The sequence below is a fragment of the Glossina fuscipes genome, unplaced genomic scaffold (genome assembly GCF_014805625.2).
Source record: "Glossina fuscipes isolate IAEA_lab_2018 unplaced genomic scaffold, Yale_Gfus_2 61541, whole genome shotgun sequence".
Lineage (NCBI taxonomy): Eukaryota > Metazoa > Arthropoda > Insecta > Diptera > Glossinidae > Glossina > Glossina fuscipes.
In genome coordinates, this window is record NW_024003752.1 from 518941 (window position 1) to 529844 (window position 10904).

Below are 10904 nucleotides of genomic sequence, written 5' to 3' on the forward strand. Positions count from 1 at the left end.
ATTTAGCCTTTAAGTAATGCTTTAATACGCTTTAACAATCTGTATATTTACATTAATATGTTTCTCACATATATTTACAATAATATCTCTTCATTGTTTCTGGTTGCTTACATATTTTTTTCTCAATGTGTACTTGGTTCGTTCTTAATCAAAAACTACAATCTGATGCAGCGCAAAACTATTCACAATGTTGTCTTTCTTAGTCGCCACTCGTAGCAACCTCGAAGCTTGATAAGTTTAACATTAGAACTACCACGTGTATCAATTTTTTGATTTTTTCAACATCCGACGTCTGAAAAAATTAAGTTCCAAAATTTTCTAGGGTCATATTTTTATTTCACTACTGTTATTATTACAGTAATTATAAAGCTTTAGGCCGGGAGACGTTCTAACGTGAGGGCACATCAAAAATGTGGTGAATGTTCTTCCAACATCGATCTGCACGGACAGTAAAAGACGCTGCAGCTAAAGAGGTATAGATAGGTCATATCAATATAAAAGATTTCCTTATTCAATATTTATTTATTTTAGTTGATTTTGAAAACTGCAATGTTACCCTTAAAAGGTTTACACGTATAGTTCTCATTATTTGGCTTTCGCGTAATCTGTCTAGAGTAATTTTTTTTAAATTTTGAATGACTCCTGATAACACTAAAAATATTGCGGAGGAAAACCGCACTGTTATTGAATATGATTTTGAAATTAGATGATTTCACGATTCTAGCTCCGTTTGTCGGTAGAGTAATCAAATTCATGGACCTAGCCTACTGAGCCGCATGACAACGAAAAGAAACAAAACAAGAGAAAGAGGAAAATGCGAACCAAAAAAAACACAAAAGGATTTGAACCTGAAGAGGGAGAGAGAAACAAATAAGAAAAACGGTGTGAGTTCGTTCTTGGAGTCGGTGGTCTGTCGTTCGTTCGTCCGGAGTAAGTCCGTCTGTATCTGTCCTAAGTCCCCCTACAGTCCCCCACGCGTGCACACCCTCATCGCACTCCTGCTACAGCAGTAGTATGTTCAACCTTAGCCACTCATTGCAGCTCACATGTAAGCCAGAACAATAAAAAGGAAGGTAAATACCTGACCGTTGTCAGCAATTGAAGCAGCAGATCCAGTGGCGAAGTCGTTGATGTTGTTGCTTTTTGTTCAGCCGAACAGAACCACTGCGCCTCCTTATTCTCCCTCCAATGAGCACCTTCTTCAGTGATAGCAACGGCGAATGGGGTGGTCATAAGCAGACTATTCTTTGGTTTGTTTGCTCCAGAATTAATTCATTAACAATTTTTCCCAAACGTCATGTATTTTCACATTTTTCGCACCTTGGGAATCGAATTAGTTTCTGTGGGATCTTCCAATACTTCATTTCTGGATCCACTTCATAGGCAATTTTACTAATACCTTTTTTTTCCTTTTTTCGTAAGTACTTCTAGTAAACCGTAACAATAAAAACTGCAAATATTTCATTTCCATTGTTTATCGATTTATTATAAATTTTGACAATTTTACAAAGCAAATTTTTCACATTTCTTGACATCAAATGCTTAGAAAACCTCTTTCATTTATTTAGATAACAAAAAATTTACTGTTTTTGCATTCATTTGCGTTTTGCTTTGTTTCAGTTTTGGTTCACTTATTGCTGTTAGTTGTACATAAGTGTATGCATATTGAACTTATTTCTGTGTCCATATGTATAGATATGTATTATTTTTTTCTTTCATCGCGTACATAGGTAATCCATTTTATAACTGAATAATGGTAAAAAAGCCATCTAATACTTTCATTTACATCGACACATCTACACATGTCATTTTTTTTTAAATATTTCTTACAAAGCGTTAATTTTAATATTTGCTTTTCTTTTCTGTAGTTTCAGGATATATATCAATACCGTATTATTTATATTTTTTTGTGAATAAATTTTGCTGGCTAGCTTTCCCGGTTATTGTTTTCACTGCTTGGTTATACTTTGCTTATCAATCTTTTTGGTACTTAACGCGACTATTTATATAAAAATTTGTTCATATCCGTAGTAATATTTGTGTATGTTTAACGAGCAGGCTTGACTTCGTTTTCTTTTAGTCGCTTACAATCGCTTTTAAAAATTGTTCTAATTCTTCGATTATAACAAAACACAATTTCTTTTATTCATCCCTTAGGAGTTGATGTAATACCCTTTACGTTTACCGGTTCTTATTAATCTATCTTTCCATTGAACAGCTTTAAAAATTCAAACACAACACACTGTATTGTTTTCTTTTTTTTTATACTTTGACTAAATATATTTTTTTAAGATTTTTTGTTTTAGAGTTATATCTTGAGATGCGACTTGAAAAATGATCTCCAGAATTGACGATGCTGTGCGTTCGGCTGTTCTTACGCGACTCTGTATTAGCAGCCAAATCAATCAAAGTAAAGGAAACCTAACTTGCTCGCGTGATTTTCTTCTTTTTTTCCCAAAATCACGCGATTTTACTACATGAGAACTTAAGCTCGGAGCATAGATCGCGGCCACGTATTTAGGTTCCAATAGTTTCTGTTATTTTTTCTTTGATATCTCTCGATGCCATTGTCCATACCAAGGAGCAATGACCGGTATACTCACAGCAGCGGGCAACCGCTATGTTATTACTTTTTATATAGCTCTCTGAAATTACAGAATCGGGCTCTCCCATTAGAAATCACCGGCTGAAGGAGAACGTAGGTAGGGTAGGGCAGAATAATCCAAAGCCTAAAATCTGCCTGTTCGGTAAGTAGAGATCGTCCTTCCGTGTATTCTTATAAGGGTAAGTCACGTGTATTTCGTTTCGTTGTAACCGTCTGCAGAATGTCCGTGGGACAGAAATTTGAAACCGCCAATATTTCCTGAACTAGTCAGCTCAACAATAACATGTGGGTCCGTCTCTACAGCTCTCTTGAAGCGCCACTTAACTGTAACCCTAAAACCATCGACATTGTGTTTAATGCTGAATTATGTTAAAAGTTCCCGTTTAATAAAACTTTTTGGATTTATTATGGTCAGCAATATTGAATTTAAAAGAAAAAAACAAAAAAAAATTATTCACCCTTTTTGCTATTCTTTTAAAAAATTAACTCACTTTTAACAACATTGAATACAACTCTTATCGGAAGTTTATTTAAGTAGCTATGTACACTGTCAAATGCTTTGGAGTTTACCTGCCGTTGTCCTGCACATTGCTATGGATGGAGTTTACCTAATGTCGTCGCCGCCGCTTTTGGCTTGATAATCAGGTTTGGCATATCTTTATTTTCCAAGGCTCTTTTTAATACCGCGTATAACGTGTTATCAAAGGCATCGGGAGCCAATTGCTTGGCTTCTGTCGCCCCCTTGATGATACTGCTCAGTTTTGGCACTTTGGTAGGCAAACTGGTACTTGTGTAGGGGCCTTATTCCCTGGTAGGTTACCGTAATGAAGTTATTATGACTTTAGTAGAAAGAAAATATTTGAGTTGGAAAAAAACAAATCTGTGAACAAAATCTTTGAAGAAGACGACGGTTGGATGCGGCAGTGAAAGCAGTTTACACTGAAGAGTAAAGAATAGAACTGAACGTAATTGAAAGAAAGACTATTAGAATGTAATGCAAAACTAATGTATTGAAGCGCATTAGGTGGAAATGTTGGAGAATAGGAACATATTTAAAGTAGTTTTTTCACCACAAAAACTCTTTGGTAAATAATTAAACATTTAAACAACAAACTCTAGAGTCCTAACCAAATTAGAAGAGAAATAACCTTCAACAAATGGAGCTTGTTAATAAAATTCGCCCATTCTAAAATAAGGTAAAACTATTTCGGTTAAACTGAGAATTTTTCTATTTTAGTTGTAGCGAAATATTTGTATAACAGAGAGTAAATTTTGTGAAACTAACAGTGGGATAAGTAAAACTTATACAGACCAACGAGTAATAGAAAACTAGTAACTGTGTTAAACATTAAGGAAGAAATTTAATTGGTTTTCATTGACCTAAAACAAAATCAAACTTATCATAAGTTAAATTGTATAATAAAATTTTAAGTATTTTTCATATATTTTAAGTTAACTCCTTTTTTTTTTGTTTTTTATACATATAATGTCGTATATGCTCAATAAATAGACAACATCGCTTCCACCCACCGGCATCTCTTCTCTAGGTAATTTTTTGACATTCTATCTCAATTGCGTACAGTATTTGCGTTAGTTGTTAACCGTGCAGAGTGTCCACTTTTATAATGATTCCTATTCTTCTTACTAGTTGTTGCTGCCAACTATTGTGATTCTAATGAACATTGTTGGTTTGACAAATATATGACACGAACTATTGTATAAATTTCACTTATACATTAGTTAAATTTTAGAAATTAAACATGTAGATATAAACAAACAAGGATGCTTTTGTAGGTTTTCTATAAAAATTTATTTATTTGAAAGGGGAATTCGCAAATACTCAGCTGCGTAGTTCCTGTAAACTACATCAACTACTCAGAGTTCTTATATTCTGTCATTGCAAACTTGTATTCGCCTCGAATGTCATTTTATGTAATTTAAAAAAAAATCAGATTCCGTTAGCTTGTTATGAGCCACTGCCAATTTCTCTTTTACACATAGGTTCTTTTCGTTTCGAACATTTTCATATTTGTTGTTAAACGCCTTTTCTTGATTTTAAATCAAATATCAAAACATCTTCCGCTATATGTTTTACAGCAAAATCAATCTATTTCGTTCAGCTCTGCAATATTGTCTCATAGGGTCATCCATATTCACTTCCTGCATTTTTCTATTGTCCTAATTCCACTTTTTAGCATTGTTTCAAATAAGCTTCGTATTTTTTCACAATTTTATGCAGCCGATGATGCCACTTTTGTTATTTTCAATTTTTTTTTTATTTTCTTTGGAATTAAAGTCTTTTCCCTTCTTTACAATTTCAATTAGTTGCAGTTCTTCGGTCTTTGTACTCACATCATGAGAGGTTCTTTTTGTTTTTCTAACTTTTAGCTTCGAAGTTCTTGTGAGCTAATTTGTTTACTCTTATAAGTTTGTATCACGACTATTCTGCTTTTGTTTTTTATAATAATTTCCTACCATGACAAAATTCTTATGACAATAGTCTTATATATGCATGTAAATACACGTATATATAGATTTTAATCCTTTTATTATTTTATGTAATGTTTAAAATATTCTTACCAGAATGGTGTGTTAACTTCGATTGTGAGATAAAGCGGTCGTAAAGAATGATGTTGGTAATACATGAGTTTTTGGGTTTTTTGATTGCTCAATGAAGGATCGAGCTTATCGATCGGTTGTGCTTATTCTAATTTACAAAATAATTAAATACGGTTTTTAAGCTAGTTGTGAAAAAGGCGATGTAAACTATCTAATGTCTAAGTTGAATTACATATGAAAAATAAACTTTTTTGGTCATCTATAATTACAGTACATTTAACTATGGAAGTACTTAACATACATATTAAATCATACTAGTATATTGTGTACAAGCACCTATGAACCCATAAAGAACACTTGCTGTAACTTGAGAATAAACAAATTTCTTAAGAAAAAAAATTACTTTTATTTTGAAATACGGTTTCAACTAGATTAAAAATATTTCTAAACAGTCTAATGCCAGAAGTAAAAAAAAAAATTTATAGAAATCGACGTACAGGGAAGGATTCTAAAAGGCAATAAAATAACTAAATGCGAAGTCACCACAAGTTCAGCATTACCTAACCATAGCCATCGCAGATCCAATCTTCGATACATTATTATTCTTTTCCTTTTTATTTTCTTCTTTATCCTAACATAATTTTTCAAGTTTGAAAGTTATGTTACAATAGCAGCAACTTTCTTCTTACACCGGACAAATACACTGCAGCATGAAAAACTTCCGCACGAAAGGTATGACAACTGTGCTGGGTGCTGCCGAAATGTCCAGTCATGCCATTTGTATTAGGAGCATACATGTTATAATAAAAACATCCCTCATGGCCTTAAAGAATCTACAAGCTGGCTGTGAATCACTTTTAATGCAAATTGTGTTGGAAAAATAAACTAGAAGACCCATTTGCTTTCGAAAAATTGCTTGAAGATTCAAAAGCGTTACCAACCCTGAAGCAATTTTTGTTTTTCCTTGAAGACACATACATCGAGTTCAGATTCTTTAAGCAGTCGTATTTGCAACCCTGTCTGGAGCAATTAATCTCAGCGACTAAGAATGTCGCTCGTAAGGAATAAAGCTGAGATGCTAAGGGAATAAACGACCAGTCTTAATAGAAGAAAAGGGGAAGAGGAATATGAGTATGCAATAGTTGAACGCTAAGTAACCAAGTAATTTAAACGTTCAATTATCACTTATTCGAATTTTATGCGCGATCTTATTTTTGTTTGAAGTCGAATTTAAAAAAACAAAATGCTTTAATACTGAGAGAAATGCTTACAATCTAATCTAAGCTACTTGTATTTGACTCTACATTGGCTTAAGATGATTGCACTTTGTAGTCTTTACAAAGTTTTGTGTGGGATAAGAACGTTGATGACAGGATATTGTGGAATAAACCCACGAAAATAAATATTTATTTATTTAATAGTGATATATTTATTAATTTTTTTTTATATATTTTAATTCTACTTATACATTAAACTCAACTAAACAAATAACAGTCGAGTTCAATTAGCACTTAAAGAAAAACTTATATTAAATTAATAATAAAAGTTAGTATAAGTACAATAAAACAAATAAGACGGAAAAAGAAGAAAGCATGTACACAATCAGCATAGAGCCACACTTACAACCGGTACAGGACCAAATTGCAAATGAACCCCTAAGCCATCGCAAACATGTATAAGCCTGGCAACCGATAATACTTAACAACAATTAATCTTCCAATTCGTAATGACTTTTAAGGATAAAAGCTAGTTTAAGTAAGACATAGGTAAATCGCGCGTATTAAGCAATGTTGCTTTAATGGTCTTTAAAGAGTCCGATAACGAGAATAAGTGATAGACGTCATTTAGGTTCTTGCAAACTACTCTGAGCGGATTAATCAGCTCATAATTATATTTACACTGACTAAGCTTAACTAAAATAAAGTGCCTAGAAAAGCGGTTAGGGACATTAAACCTTATTTGACCAAGTAATGCAGGCGAGTCAATAGCACCATTTATCACTTTGATTACGAAGGAAAAGCCAAGAACAAATCTACGTTTCTCAAGAGACGGTAGGGACAGCAGAAGCAACCTATTTTCATACGGAGGAAGAGAGGCAATCGGATCGCAACCCAAATTCCTAAGGGCAAACAGCAAGAATTGCTTTTGAACATTTTCAATTGAATCTACATAGCACCTATATAAGGGAGACCACACAACGGAGACATACTCGAGTATGGGTCTAACCAAGCACATGAACATCCTTTTCGTAATGTAGGGATCATCAAGCTCTTTGGACCACCTTTTTATAGAACCAAGCGCGGACCTAGCCTTGCTTATCAAGAGCCATTCATTTCACTAAAAAGAAAGGGAAGCCCAGAGGCTTGGAGTTTAAAGATAAGTAAGTTATGGTTAACCATATCAAACACTTTGCTTAAATCAGTGTATATCACATCTGTGCGGGAGCCACTAGAAAAAGCCTTGAAAACATGACAAGTAAACTCTAACAAGTTAGTGACTGTAGATCGCCCTTTCCGAAAGCCGTGCTGGTGCGGAGAAATATACGAATTAATGGCAAAGGCCAAATGCTGAGTCACAATTCGCTCGAACAACTTGGGCAAGACACTCAACTTGGCTATGCCTTCGTAGTTCTTAACAAATTGTCTACTTCCACTCTTGTGGATAGGAATAAGGAAACTACTCTTCCAACACGAAGGGAAAACACCTAAAATCAAAGTTAAAAATCCTTCAGATCACACCACATAACTCGACAGCGCAAGATTTAAGTATATATGATGGTACTCCATCAGATCCTGGCCCACAACAATATTTTACAGAACTCAACCCTTTAAAAACGTCATCTTCCGACATTGCCAACTTAGGAATTGAGACAGAGTTATAGGATATGGGTAGTTTGCTGATAAATCGAAATTAGCAATCGAAAAGTTTCGTCGGAAATACTCAGCAAACAGATTTGAGATTCCAAAATCATCCGAGGAATCAGAGCCATTAAAAGAAACATAAGAGGGATATGTGGGAATTTTTCTTTTTGAGTTAACAAATTTACAAAAGTATTTAGGATTAGCAAACAGAGAGGATTTAATGAACTGAAGGTATCTGCAGTAATAATGGTGGTTGAGGGAAATATATGTCTCGCCACCGAGTAAGCCAAATAGTCGAGCGCATAGCCATTTTTCGAATATTTTTTTAATAGCGAGCTTTTTCTATTCTTGCAACATTTAATTGTCTTGTTAAACCACGGGGGACACCTGCTTAGAAGTCGGCACTGCTTAATTGAAGCAGATGCAGCAATAGCTAGATTTAATGTATTGTAGAACGATGACAATAATCTTTCAATACTTCCGGTTGAGAAATCAAGCCTCATATGTGGAAGACGATGTTTTAGCAGTACAATATTGATTTTATGAAAATCATAACATATATTTAAAAAAGTTTGACTTGGCACATTAAGGCATTTCAACAAACCATCATTAATATGATGAAAGGAAATGCATATTGATGGATGATAAGGATCCTCAGGTAAACGAGAAGGTGGACAACGATTTACGTTAATCTCAGAAAAGTTGGCAAAGCATAGATCAAACAGTCTACCATTACAATTAAAGGTACGATTATATTGAACTAAATTATGATCAAACAATTTATTAAAGAACACAACAGCCCTATCAGACGTTGAAGTAGGAACCAAACAGACAGAATTATCAGAGTTACACCAAGTGACTTGAGGCAAATTGAAGTCACCCAGTGCAACGACCAAATCGGTGGGTCTAGACCGCTTGGCCACTTCACAAATGAGGGCAGCGTGTTTCCTGTAAATGGATATATCAGAATTTGGGGGAATATAGGAGCAGGTTATAAATAGATGTTTATCAGACATATTCGCACGAATAGCGATAAATTCAACGTCAGGAGAAGTGGGAAATTCAATTAAATTGGACGGGACTGACGCAGATATGGCAATTAATACACCACCACCAATGCGATTTACTCGATCATTTCTAAACACTTGGAAAGAATTATGAAAAAGTTCCGACGAATGTAGATCGGGTTTTAGCCAAGTTTCAGTAAAGGCCAAACAGAAAAATTCCGTGCTCACAGAATTTAGAAAAGTGGAACGAATTTTCGAATTTAGGCCCCTAACATTTTGATAAATGAGAGATAGTGGGCCTGAAGAAACAATTAGTTTTTTGAAGGCGACAAGACTATTGCTTTGGTATTACGGGGACGATCTCGAGGGATAAATTCCTTAATTAAGGATCCTACTGGCCACAGTGATTTGTTTAACAACATATCACTGTTTTCAGTCGGAACTAATATTTTAAAAGAGGAGATTGCTCTAGCTTGAGAAGGAGCCATTTTGAAGATGCTAACACGCTTTAAGTTGACTGATGGGACTTTCGCCGCCAGATAACATTTTATGTTATCCACCGATGATTCAGGTGCCAGTCTTGACACAAATATTGCTTTTTTGGGAGGAACTGCCGTCAAGCAAATATCATTAGTTAGAACAGGAGGTTTCGCGGTTGTGGAGTTTAGAGTTATGGAGAATATAGATGGCGTTATCGCCGTTGCACCAGCAGCCTGTGCGACTTACCCGGTCTTGTGACTAGCGTTCACATTCGAATAGCCAAGGGGAGAGGATGATTTATTTTGTCTTTATTATTTTTAGGCGATGGCGCTTGACTAGAGTGAGTGGCGGTTACGGGCGGAGATACCCTTGCCACTTCAGCGTAGCTTAAAACGGAAGAACTTGCCGGCTTGTTTGTATCTATTTTGTTACCAACCGACTCAACAATATCGGAAACATTAACGTTCATTTTAGAGTTAGAGGGAGTGGTAACTTGTACCAACGAATCAGATTTGGAGAAACCCAGAGGTGACGTCCCACACGCTACGCTACGAGTAGAATATGAGTGCCCAATAAAACGACACCCATCAAACCTAGACTTAATTAGCTCAAACTTCTCCCACAAGGAGCCGAGATTTCTACTCAATTTCTAAGAAACCATTTCGCGTCTCCGTGAAAAGTTTGTAAAAATCAATGTCCCGATGCCTACAGTCAGGACATGACCATCTTATGCCTTTGGAAGGACTAGCGACTGCGTTAGCAGCACGGACGAGCATGACGGCATACTTTGCATGGCTAAAGCGCTCGCAGAGCCAAGAAGAAACGAATCTATCCGATTCCGGGCCTGTTTTTGCGCGACATGGTGTATAGAAGCACTCCATGTCAAGTCAACGAAAAGAAAGAAGTGAATTATTAGGACAAAGAAGAAAAAAAATTCAAACGAATCCACTACCCTAAGTTTATCTACAAATTTAAGAAATTTAATAAAACTTCTCCGTTACGTTGTCACTGTAACAAGAAAGCAAAAGAACAAGGGAAAGCAAAACCAAACTGAAAGCACGAAAAAAAGAGAGAATATAAACCAGAAAAATTTTCTCTTAAATTTTCTCTTATATTACATGTAAGATCTACACTACTGAAGCAACGGTAAACAAGCCAAGAGAAAAACTATTCTTACCAAAGGCTTAAAATAAAAGAAAATAAAAAAAGAAAAAACTAAAAAAGACACGAAAAAGATTTACTATTACGATCACAAGTGCTAATCGCAAGAATCAAAATGAAAATCACAAAAATTTGATGTAATTAATGAATTTTTACACTTTACACGTTCAAACCTTTTATACTTTTACATAAACCCAGTTTTAAACGCGTATAAAACGAAAACAAAAAAAT